Source organism: Salvelinus fontinalis, chromosome 20 (genome assembly GCF_029448725.1).
Source record: "Salvelinus fontinalis isolate EN_2023a chromosome 20, ASM2944872v1, whole genome shotgun sequence".
NCBI lineage: Eukaryota > Metazoa > Chordata > Actinopteri > Salmoniformes > Salmonidae > Salvelinus > Salvelinus fontinalis.
In genome coordinates, this window is record NC_074684.1 from 22,689,720 (window position 1) to 22,702,386 (window position 12,667).

The 12,667-nt window shown below is 44.6% G+C and overlaps 1 pseudogene; it reads right to left on the reverse strand.

Annotated features, from left to right (window-relative positions):
- LOC129817121 (laminin subunit alpha-2-like) overlaps positions 1–12,667 on the reverse strand; it is a 191,211-nt pseudogene that overhangs the window by 32,104 nt on the left and 146,440 nt on the right.

Below are 12,667 nucleotides of genomic sequence, written 5' to 3' on the forward strand. Positions count from 1 at the left end.
TGATTCCTGCTTACAAGCAAAAACTAAAGCAGAAAAAAACAGTGACTAGGTCAATAAAAAAGTGGTCAGATGAAGCAGATGGTAAGCTACAGGACTGTTTACTAGCACAGACTGGAATATGTTCCGGGATTCTTCCGATGGCATTGTGGAGTACACCACATCAGTCATTGGCTTCATCAATAAGTGCATCGATGACGTCATCCCCGCAGTGAGTGTACGTACATACACCAACCAGAAGCCATGCATACAGGCAACATCCACACTGAGCTAAAGGATAGAGCTGCCGCTTTCAAGGAGCGGGACTCTAACCCGGAAACGAATAAGAAATCCCTATGCCCTCCGACGAACCATCAAACAGGCAAAGCGTCAATACAGGGCTAAGATCGAATTGTACTACACCGGTTCCGGCGCATGTCGGATGTGGCAGGGCTTGCAAACTATTACAGACTACAAAGCGAAGCACAGCTGCGAGCTGCCAAGTGACACGAGGCTACCAGACGAGCTAAATTACCTCTATGCTCGCTTCGAGGCAAGTAACACTGAAACATGCATGAGAGTATCAGCTGTTCCGGATGACTGTGTGATCACGCTCTCTGTAGCCGATGTGAGTAAGACCTTTAAACAGGTCAACATTCACAAGGCCGCAGGGCCAGATGGATTACCAGGACGTGTACTCTGAGCATGCGCTGACCAACTGGCAAGTGTCTTCACTAACATTTTCAACCTCTCCCTGTCCGAGTCTGTAATACCAACATGTTTCAAGCAGACCACCATAGTCTCTGGGCCCAAGAACACTAAGGTAACCTGCCTAAATTACTACCGACCCGTAGCACTCACGTCTGTAGCCATGAAGTGCTTCGACAGGCTGGTCATGGCTCACATTATCACCATTATCCCAGAAACCCTAGACCCAATCCAATTTGCATACCTCCCCAACAGATCCACAGATTGCACTCCACACTGCCCTTTCACACCTGGACAAAAGGAACACCTATGTGAGAATGCTATTCATTGACTACAGCTCAGCGTTCAATATCATAGTGCCCTCAAAGCGTATCGCTAAGCTAAGGACCTTGGGACTAAACACCTCCCTCTGCAACTGGATCCTGGACATCCTTACGGGCCGTCCTCAGGTGATAAGGGTAGGTAACAACACATCCGCCATGTTGATCCTCGACACGGGGGCCCCTCAGATGTGCGTGCTCAGTCCCCTCCTGTACTCCCTGTTCACTCATGACTGCATGGCCAGGCATGACTCCAACACCATCATTAAGTTTGCTGATGACACACCTGATCACCAACAATGACGAGACAGCCTATAGGGAGGAGGTCAGAGACCTGGCCGTGTGGTGCCAGGACAACAACCTCTCCCTCAACGTGATCAAGACAAGAGATTGATTGTGGACTACAGGAAATGGAGGACCGAGCATGCCCCACTCTCATCGACGGGGCTGTAGTGGAGCAGGTTGAGAGCTTCATGTTCCTTAGTGTCCACATCACCAACGAAGTAACATTGTCCAAGCACACCAAGACAGTCGTGAAGAGGGCACGACAAAACCTATTCCCCCTCAGGAGACTGAAAAGGTTTGTCATAGGTCCTCAGATCCTCAAAAGCTCTACAGCTGCCCCATCTAGAGCATCCTGACAGGTTGCGTCACTGCCTGATATGGCAACTGCTCGGCCTCCGACCACAAGGCACTACAGAGGTAGTTCGTACGGCCCAGTACATTACTGGGGCCAAGCTTCCTCCCATCCAGGACCTCTATACCAGGTGGTGTCAGAGGAAGGCCCTACAAATTTTCAAAGACTCCAGCCACCATAATCATAGACTATTCTCTCTGCTACCGCACGGCAAGCGATACCGGAGCGCCAAGTCTAGGTCCAAGAGGCTTCTAAACAGATTCTACGCCCAAGCCATAAGACTCCTGAACATCTAATCAAATGGCTACCTAAACTATTTGCATTGCCCCCCTTTTACGCCGCTGCTACTCTCTGTTTATTATCTAGGCATAGTCACTTTAATAACTCTACCTACATGTACATATTACCTCAATTAAACGGTGCCCCCGCACATTAACTCTGTACCGGTACCCCCTGTATATAGCCTCGCTATTGTTATTTTACTACTGCTCTTTACTTATTTGTTACTTTAATTTCTTATTTTTTTTTGTATTTTTCTTAAAAATGCGTTGTTGGTTAAGGGCTTGTAAGTAATCATTTCACTGTAAGGTCTACACCTGTTGTACTCGGCACATGTGACAAATAACATTTGATTTGATTTGATGAAGCTACAAAGGCTCTAGTAACATCAACTTGAGGGTAATGTTCTTTAAACTACACAGGCTCTAGAAACATCAACTTGAGGGTAATGTTCTTTAAACTACACAGGCTCTAGAAACATCAACTTGAGGGTAATGTTCTTTAAACTACACAGGCTCTAGAAACATCAACTTGAGGGAAATGTTCTTTAAACTACACAGGCTCTAGAAACGTCAACTTGAGGGAAATGTTCTTTAAACTACACAGGCTCTAGAAACGTCAACTTGAGGGAAACGTTCTTTAAACTACACAGGCTCTAGAAACATCAACTTGAGGGAAATGTTCTTTAAACTACACAGGCTCTAGAAACATCAAATTGAGGGCAATGTTTTTTAAAGTACACAGGCTCTAGAAACATCAACATGAGTAAAATGTTTTACTGTATGTATTATGATGAGTGTGTGTCATCTTGTTTCTTCATGCGGGCCACAGTGAAAGATTACCACCTGCCGTCGTTGTCTCTTGATGCTGAAGACCGAGCGGATGCCTGCACCCAGGTCAAAACTCACCTTCACACAACCATCACTCAACTCAGCACTCATAAAGTCCTTCTGTCTCAGAGAGCGGGAGAGAGGGGAAGAGAAAGTGAGAGAGCGAGAAAGAGAGAGAGAGAGAGACCAAGAGAGAGAGTATATTGATCAATATTGATAAATGCTTTATATGTAACACATATTTAATAGTCTTCATTACTACTGAAGTTCAACAATTTGCCAGTCCTCGTTAAGATACAGGTGTGTGTATATGAGTGAGGTTACCATATCCTTAGTGACAAAGTACATGAGCATGGAGTCGGTGGAGAAGGAGTGGAACTTGAACATGACGGTGGAGAAGTTGGGGTTCCATCTGGTGGGCTGGCTCACAGCAGCATAGCCCTCCCCATCAAACTGTACCGTCCCCTCCGTGTCTGATGGCTGGGGGCAACACTCAGCAACAATCAAATCAAAATCAAATCAAATTTGATTTGTCACGTGCCAAATACAACAGGTGTAGTTCACCTTACCGTGAAATGCTTACTCACAAGCCTTTAACTAAAAATGCAGATCAAGAAATAGAGTTAAGAAAATATTTACTAAATAAACTAAAGTAAAAAATAAAGTAAAAAGTAACACAATAAAATAACGAGGCTATACACATGGAGGTACCAGAACCGAGTTAATGTGTGGGGGTACAGGTTAGTCGAGGAAGTTCACTTTTAGTACATCAAAGATTGTATAGTGAACTTTAGAGTGAAAGGTTTCTGAAAGTATATGAGATCTTTTAAAAAAGTGAATCAAGTCCATACACTATAAGAGTGTATTCAATGTGATATGATCATACAGACCAGACCTACTTAACCACACATCCTTTGCAGTCTCCTTCTCTCTCTCTCTCTCTCTGTAGTTCCACAGGCTGATAGGTTTGTTGTCCAGGTATGTCACTCCCATACACCGGGAGAAAGTAGTGGTTTTGATCGCGTCCATTTTCTACAGGATAAACAACGAAACACATAGTGAATACAATTGCATCTACCAAAATAGAAACGGGTAAAAATGACTAAATGGCTCCGGGATAAACTACTGTATGACAAAGTGATATCAGCTACCTTCACACTGCCCAATATGCAACCGACAAACAGGTAGGCATTCTGGTCCACATCCAGGATAGTATAACCTTAAGGGGAGGTGCCACTCTTAGAGGTGGGCATGATGCCAGCTCTGGGACCCTCCAGTGCATGGACAGAGATGGTGCCATTAATTCAATTCCTGGGACCAAAACAGAAAACATCAGACGAGAAGTCTCATTTTTGAATAAGAAGCTTACCTGGCACAATAAATGCTAAAATATGAATGAATTAATAAATAAACTGATAGACAAATCTCTCTATCCCTGTATAATCTTTGCTCTGAAAAATATCTGGTATAGAAAATCAATAACAATGGTATTCTACCGTGAGGCCTCGATGCGATGTCAGTTGCCGTAGTTTATAGTCATGTCAGGGTACTCCACGTTACCCATTCCGGGTAATGATGAGCCAATAAGATGCAGCACTGCAATCTCCTATCTGATAACATTACAGGTCCATTACTATTCTGTCTCTCTTGGTTGCTGTAGTGTAGTGTAGGTAGCACAGTGCAGGAGAACAGAGCAGGACACATTAGAATAAGATACTGGGGAAGAATCACAGGCAAATCAAGAGATGAACAACAGTAGTGTGATTTCCCCAGGGAAATCAGTGATGAAGACAGATTAAATAGTCCGGTTTGAACTGGCGGCTAATTGCTGTGGCTGCTGTTGCAGTACATAGAGGCAATATCACCTACTCTCTCCTGGGGATCACACAGGGAAACAAATAACCTTTTATTATTTTCTCTCTGACTTTAAGATAATTGGTATTTATCTAGTATGTTGGGAAGTAACCACTGGTGGAATGATTTCAAATGAATTGGCCAACAACACATTACACATCCCAGAATAGAGATGAGCCAAATCTAAACACTAAATGGCCCTAATATGTTACGTTTCACACACATTATTTGTTGCCCTGAGGTTTCCCTAATTATGGTTCAGTGATTTACGGGGGGTTTTATCCACACACACACACACACACACACACACACACACACACACACACACACACACACACACACACACACACACACACACACACACACACACACACACACACACACGGTTATCAGGGGAGGTGGTCTTCACATTCACACTGATGGTGTTGTAGCGATTTCTGGTCCATATGCACGGACACAGTCTCCCCCGGAGGACACAGTCTCCCCCGGAGGACACAGTCTCCCCCGGAGGACACAGTCTCCCCCGGAGACATCGCATAGATCACCAGACAGAGAGCACTTAAAAAGCCCAAGGAACGCTCAGGGATCTTCTATGCGATGTGTCTATTTCCACTGAATCCATAGAGGCCCGCTATTAGTCTGTGAGGTGGACGGAAGCTGAGCTACAGCGGTGTTTGTAATGTCTGTAAAGCAATGATTGCATGCTGTAAAGTCTGACAGATTTTAGCTACAAACTGTTATGATTACTCTCAGGAACACCGATATGTTTTCTTCTAGCATGCTCACAAGCTAATACCAATGACAAGGTCCAAGGAACACTCAGGAAAACACAATTGTGTAGTGACAGAAGTAAAATACAAGGTCCTTTAGAGGCAAGAGAATTTTATTTTATTTTACACTTTTGTAAAAAAAATAATTATAAAAAAAAGCCTTGACATTGATTGAATTTTTCTTTTTTGAACAGAGCCTTCACTCAAACGGTGGCAATGCATGTGAACCACAGGGTAAAGCTGTGTGGAGGGATTTACAGGGAGGTGATTTGATTTTCATCACTTTAGGAAGAACCAACTGTGTGTGACTGAATTCTCCTAGAAAGAGTTGTGAATCGTAATTTCTGTGATGACACAATGGCACAATTAGCAGGATGGCCATCTTAAAAGCCACTGATTACAGCCGTGAAAACAGGGGAAGTTGAGAACGAGAGAGAGGGATGGAGAGGAGGAGTGTGACTCACGGAGTTGGCCTGCTTGCGCGCCTGGTTGATCAACTCTTTCATCTGGGAGATATTTTTCTTCAGGTTGTCCGGTAGCTCCTGGATGGGCTTCAGTTCCTCCAGCAGTCTGTCTGCCTTGTCTGTCAGGTCCTTCACCTTGGGCCTCGCTGCATGGACTGATAGACACACACGGGCACAAACACACACACACACACCACGCATGCAGAAGCAGACACACACACGCAAGCACACACCCACACAGGCAGACAGAAACACACACACACAGGCACGAACAAACACACGCGCGTAAGGACGCACACGCCACACACACCCACACCCACACCCACACACACACACACACACACACACACACACACACACACACACACACACACACACACACACACACACACACACACACACACACACACACACACACACACACACACACACAACCAGTCTAAAAACATCCCTCTTCCTTATTAACTACTGTAGCACGTTCACAGCCACTGCTTTCTGTGAGCCAGGCCTATTAGTCAGAGATCAGCGGAGAGATGTCGGCATCTTAATCACTTATTTAGAAGCATCAAAGGTAAAGAGCTAAAAGCTGTTATGAGAAGAAAGATTGCTATGCATTCAAGAAGGCCCTGACGAAGGCCATGCAGCCGAAACACGTCAGATTTTTAAAACTTTGTTTCTATTGAACATGCCATACAAATAAAGGCATTTTAATTAATTATATAAAGAGTGCCTTGGTCCTCCTTTCTTATTGACATGCTTATAGTTGTTGGGTTTCAAAAGAAAAATGGGACAGAAAGAAAAGAATATGTGAGATACAGAATTATACAATGTCATTGTGTGAGACAAACGTGCCAGAGTAATACAGGTTTGCATTTTGAGTCAATCAGCTCATGATATGGCACAGACAATCATTTCATATACAGTAGATACTGTAGCTAAGGCTTGACTACCCTTAAGAACTACAACACCCAGAAGATATCTCACTGTTTTTCCTCAGGATCCTGGATCATGTTGTTAGCCTTGTTGACATCGTCCTCCAGCTTGCTGTTGTTCCTCTGCAGGCCCATCAGGTACAGGTTCATGTCTCTCATTCTGGCCAGCACATTGTTGGCTGTGTTGTTGGCATCTCCTGCCTTGGACTTGGTGGCCTGTAGCTTAGCTGCTGTATCTGAACGATACAGTATGTACTCATTTATTCTTGAAAGCAATAATCAAAGTCTTACTGTAAATCAGAGAGAGAACGGTAATCCAATGTGGTACGGACTATTGAAGGTAATCAGTCATACATGACTTACAGAAACCTTTCTGTGAACTGCTGCTCACCTTTCAGATGTTTCTACTGCACCCTACAGCCTTTCTGTCAGTTTCCTCAGTGACTGATACCTTCCCATATTTAACCTGGATTGTGCTTCTTCGCCATCTGTCATGTTGGATCTATAAGCATTTCACTACACCCGCAATAACATCTGTTAAACACGTAGACAGGTATGTGACCAATAACATCTGTTAAACACATAGACAGGTATGTGAGCAATAACATCTGTTAAACACGTAGACAGGTATGTGACCAATAACATCTGTTAAACACGTAGACAGGTATGTGACCAATAACATCTGTTAAACACGTAGACAGGTATGTGACCAATAACATCTGTTAAACACGTAGACAGGTATGTGACCAATAACATCTGTTAAACACGTAGACAGGTATGTGACCAATAACATCTGTTAAACACATATACAGGTATGTGAGCAATAAAATGTGATTTGATTTGAGGATGTCCTCTAACCCAATACCTACACCACTATACTACTATCCATCCGCTCTGGTCCCACTGGGCTCAGCCTGATACATTTCTCCAGCAACATCAATGAGAAATATTTAACTTCTTCCTTTAAAATAAAAGTCATTTTATAGTGTTGTTTGTGTGCTTACCATTGGGGATTGCATTCAGCTTCCCTAATGTATTGTCGAGATCTTTCAGCAAGCCCTTGTTCTTCAAGCCACCAGCTGTCACCCGGGCCTGGAGACTGTCCACCCTCTCAGCGTTCTCTGAAACACAAAGACTGCACCCTCCGCTTGGTTAGCAAACAGTCCTCAGAAACACAGTTCCTTGAAATATTTCTGCCGTTTATCATCACAGTTGGTGGGTGTTGTATGGGGGGGGGGGACTGGGTTTACCGTTCACATCGCTCCTTAACTTATTGGCTTCGTTCCACAGTTGAACGCTCCTCTGAACAGAGTTCTTGGCGTTATTCTTCAAAGAGCCTTTAGGTCCTGAGGCCTGTGTGTGTGTGTGTGTGTGTGTGTGTGTGTGTGTGTGTGTGTGTGTGTGTGTGTGTGTGTGTGTGTGTGTGTGTGTGTGTGTGTGTGTGTGTGTGTGTGTGTGTGTGTGTGTGTGTGTGTGTGTGTGTGTGTGTGCGCGCGCACCGAGAATGTAAGTGTGAATATCAGAATAATGCATTCTACAGTGACGGAAGAAACATACAGTGGTACTACGTACATACAAACATACAGTGGTACTACGTACTCCTGGGTACTACACAATGTGCAAACACTACAAATGCTGATTAATATTCCTCATAGAGAGAACCCCAGGTAAATACGTCTCTGTTTCTTAGAGTATTCATCATAACTGAATATATTAAAGTACATCAATCAATAAAAAAATACCAACACAGTTTGGAAAACGACCGTAGTCTTTTTCAACATTGTATTAATAATGTGTGGAGTATAAAGCAGTGTTTTTGAACAGAGGACACACGGGCTGAGGAGATTTTCCACAGAAGGGACCAATGCTCCCACATTGGTGTGACTTCTGAGCCTCTCCCTCTCTCCTTTAGAGAGAAGAAGAGAAGAAGAAAGAGAGGGGGAAAAGGTTTCTCTTCACCTCCGCTGGCTCCTGCTGCATGAGGGAGAGTCACGATAATAAGGACGACAGCGCTGGGACTTTGATCTCACAGCGTGACAAATGGAAATGAATAAGGAAATGCAAAAACGTTTGAACGCCAAATCTCTGCTGCTCAGCACATTAGAGACAGAGGTTCCTCTTTGAATCCTTACACTCACGCACGCACACACATACACACACACACAGACAGGGTAAAGGGGTGATGTGTGCGTAGGTGTGTGTGTGTGCATGCTCTCACCAGCTGAAGGACCTCTGTCCCGCGTTCCCTGGCCTGGTTTGCCTCTGTCAGCCTCCTCGATGATGTTGCTGTATGCGTTGAACGCAGCCGCGACGTTAAAGGACAGGCTCTTGGCTTCCGCCAGGATGCTGTGAGGAGGCAGCAAGAGACTTGGTTAGGACACCATCCAACACATGAACATAATATTCAAGAACAACAATTACATTCAATCCACCATATCATTATAACAGAGGTACAGCAAACAAAAGTACTACCCGTCTGATGTATGTGTGTCTGTCTGCCTGTCCCGTACCTGTCCAGGATGCCAGAGGACTCGTTGAGCTGGGCAGCATGGTTCCCAGCATCCTGCAGCAGATCAGTCAGGGTGTTGTCACTCAGGCCCTTGGTCAGACGGCTCACCCTGTAGTCCAGGTGCTCATGGAGAGAGCCCAGCTCACGCTCCATCTCCTACAGATCCTACACAGATAGAGAGAGAAAGAGGAAGAGAAAGAGAGAGAGACAGACAGAAAGACAAATAGAGCAGGAGAGCAACACAGACAGACAGAAAAACAAACAGAAAGAAAGAAAGAGGGAGAGAGATGAAGCTGAACCCCTGGCTTGATGCAGGTGGGACATATGTACAAATATGGCAAGGTCAAGTCCAATAGTGCTCCAGGCAACATCTGTCTGACATCATGAAAGCATTCCAACAGAGTAAAAGTGTGTCTTCCTCTCCCAATGACGGGGGCTTGACAGGCCTGACTGGAGTTTAAGATGCGTGTGTGTGTGTGGTGTCTAGAGACTACCTCAATATCCTTATTGATGTTGTCTGAGAGCCCGTTGGCTTCAGCCAGAATGCGCTCTCCGTCTTCCAGCACATCTTCAGTTCCTTTCTTCACTGAGCTCAAAGAATCCCTCTTTCTCTGCAAGCAGACCAGACAACACAATCAGCAAACTAACTTTCCAGAAACTACAACACAAAACTGTGTATATAGCGTAACTGTGAATAGACACCGCTACCCATTATCAAAGGGTGAAATGGGAAGAGTATGGTTGCGTGTGTATGTGTACAAGCTGCTGACCTCCAGGGCAGTGAGGTTGCGCTGGTTCTGTCCACACAGGGCCCCAGCCTCCCTGCTCTTCCCCTGGGCATCCTTCAGCAAGACCTGGGCCTCTTCCAGCTTGGCCCGGTGGTCACCCTTCTCTGTCACCTTGGCCTTCAGGTCCTCCGTAGCCTGGTGGGGGTCCCCATAGAGACGCTTCACCTTCTGGTACAGGGCCTCTGCCAGTCTGGGGAGCGAGAATGGAGGGGTGGAATGAGAAGGATGGGAGAGAGGGAGAGAGAAAGAGAGAGGGAAGAAGAGAGGGAAAGAGAAGGGGGTGGAGAAAAAGAGACAGAGAGATAAAGAGAGAGCGATGGGGAAAGAGAAAGGGGAAGATCAGAGTACTGTATACCGTGAGGAGGAGAGGAACATGTTCTTTCTCTCTCTCTCCTTTCTTTCTTCTTCTCCTCCATCTGTGGATCAGACCAGCCACTAGATGTCCCTCTTTCTTTTTGCATGACTCATCCAGGCCTCAGCCAGAAGGAAACATGAGTAAACTGGTTTGATTAGAATGAATAATATTCCTCACACACACACCTCAGGCAACTTTTAATTAGTTCATTAAGGTTTCACATAAGAAAAGTAAACTTCCTTCATTCAGTTGAGATTTGCTTGGCCGCGAAATAATTTGTAGAATAAATATATAAAAAAACAGTGAATCAATAAATATGCAAATAAAAAATTACTACAGTACACAAATATTTTTAAATAGATCACCTCTTTGTTTACTATATGACAGCATTCATTTAGCTGTGATTAAAGTGGCCCAGGCAAAGCAGGGGATACCTTCCTAAAAATATGAGGTGTGTGGTGTGACCTGTGTGCTGCATATGTGGTGTGACCTGTGTGCTGCAGTGGAGGCTGTTGAGGGGAGGACGGCTCATAATAATGTCTGGAACGGAGCAAATGGAATGGCATCAAACACATATAATCCATGTTTGATACCATTACACTAATTCCGCGCCAGCCATTACCACAGGCCCGTCCTCCCCAATTAAGGTGCCACCAACCTCCTGTGGTGTGCTGCTATGCTTGGATACACTAGTCCCATCCCTGTGTGAACCATAATAGACTGACATTATAATCTGTGATCTGATGTTGACTAGAGGTTGGTATCTGGGGTTGACCAGTCATGCCTTACCCCAGCTCCTCCTCTGAGATGTGGTTCTTGCCTCCCAGCTGGCGTTTGCGGAGCTCGGCTACCATGGTCTCAATCTCCTGGTGCATCTCATTCAGGCTCTTCTCTGGAGCTCCGTTCCTGCCCAGAGTCTCATTCAGCTCTTTAGCCTTGACTTTCAGAGCTGGAGGATAGAGGACATGGGGAAGTCATTGTAATTTTTACACGAACGCAGGAACACGCACACACACTGCCGTAAGGCACAATTTTCTATCTCCTGACACTCTGTCCTATACTGTCACCTCTAGCTGAAAGGCTGAGAACAGATTGTGTTATAAATCAAACAGTGTTTGATACATGTCTCTGCTCATCAAAACCCAGGTTTTTATCCTGCTGCTGCCATGATGACCATTATGGAGAGAGAGAGAGAGAGGAGAGAGGAGAGAGGAGAGAGGAGAGGAGAGAGAGGAGATAGAGAGAGAGTGAGAGGGGAGAGAGAGAGAGCAAGAGAGAGAGGGGGAGAGAGGGGGGGGGGGGGAAGAGAGAGAGAGAGAGAGAGGGAGAGAGAGAGAGAGAGAGCGGATCTGAGAGGGCTGTGCATCTGTTTGCTATGCTGCTAACGTAAAAAGAAACATGCCGAATCCATACTGGCCTCTAAACCACCCAAGGGCCAGTTAGTTAGTACAGGAAGTGTGTATTACTACACTACACTAGACGCCATCATCAGCAAAGTGCTAATCTTCGTATGCGTGTTATTTGCATGCAGCCAAGCCTTTGTATGTGTGTTCGTAGAGCACAGAGGGATGAGCTACAGAAGCAGCTAGCGAGCGCCCAGATTAGATGAGTTGCTCAAAGGCAAGGCAGAACAAAGTGGATCACAACAAAAGCACTTTTTACTTTCCATTCAATGGCGATGGAGGCTTCTTATAAGTTGATTCAAAGACATTCAAATTCTGCTTGGCAGACCAATGTACTGTAATCAAATGAATGTGGTCTTTGAAATCTAAACCCAATCAGTTCAAAGGAAACGGAGAGAGAAGTTGCTCCAATTGGGTTCTATTTTGAATATAAATCATTAAATTGAAAATGATGCTTAATTGGATGCATTCCTTACATTCCTGAACAGTTCAAACGTAAACACTTAATGTGATTACAAAGACAAAATATATACCTATTAAAGGACTACGGCGCGGAATAATTACATAGCATGTTTCAAAGGCAATTAAACACTTAAATGTTTGTTGGATTGCATAATCAGATTGTCTCCTTTACCAAGACATCAGCATGAAAAAACAGTCCAATCTCCTCCTTAATGCTTTTACAAGAAACTCTATGTGATCATGAATCTCTGTGAGGAAGTCAAGGGAGACATGCTCTGTGCATCCCACTTTGAGTGTGTTCTTTTTTGGAAATCTTTCATAAAATACTATTTTTATGTAAACGAGGATGGCATCACTGAAGTCAGTCATTGCCTACAATC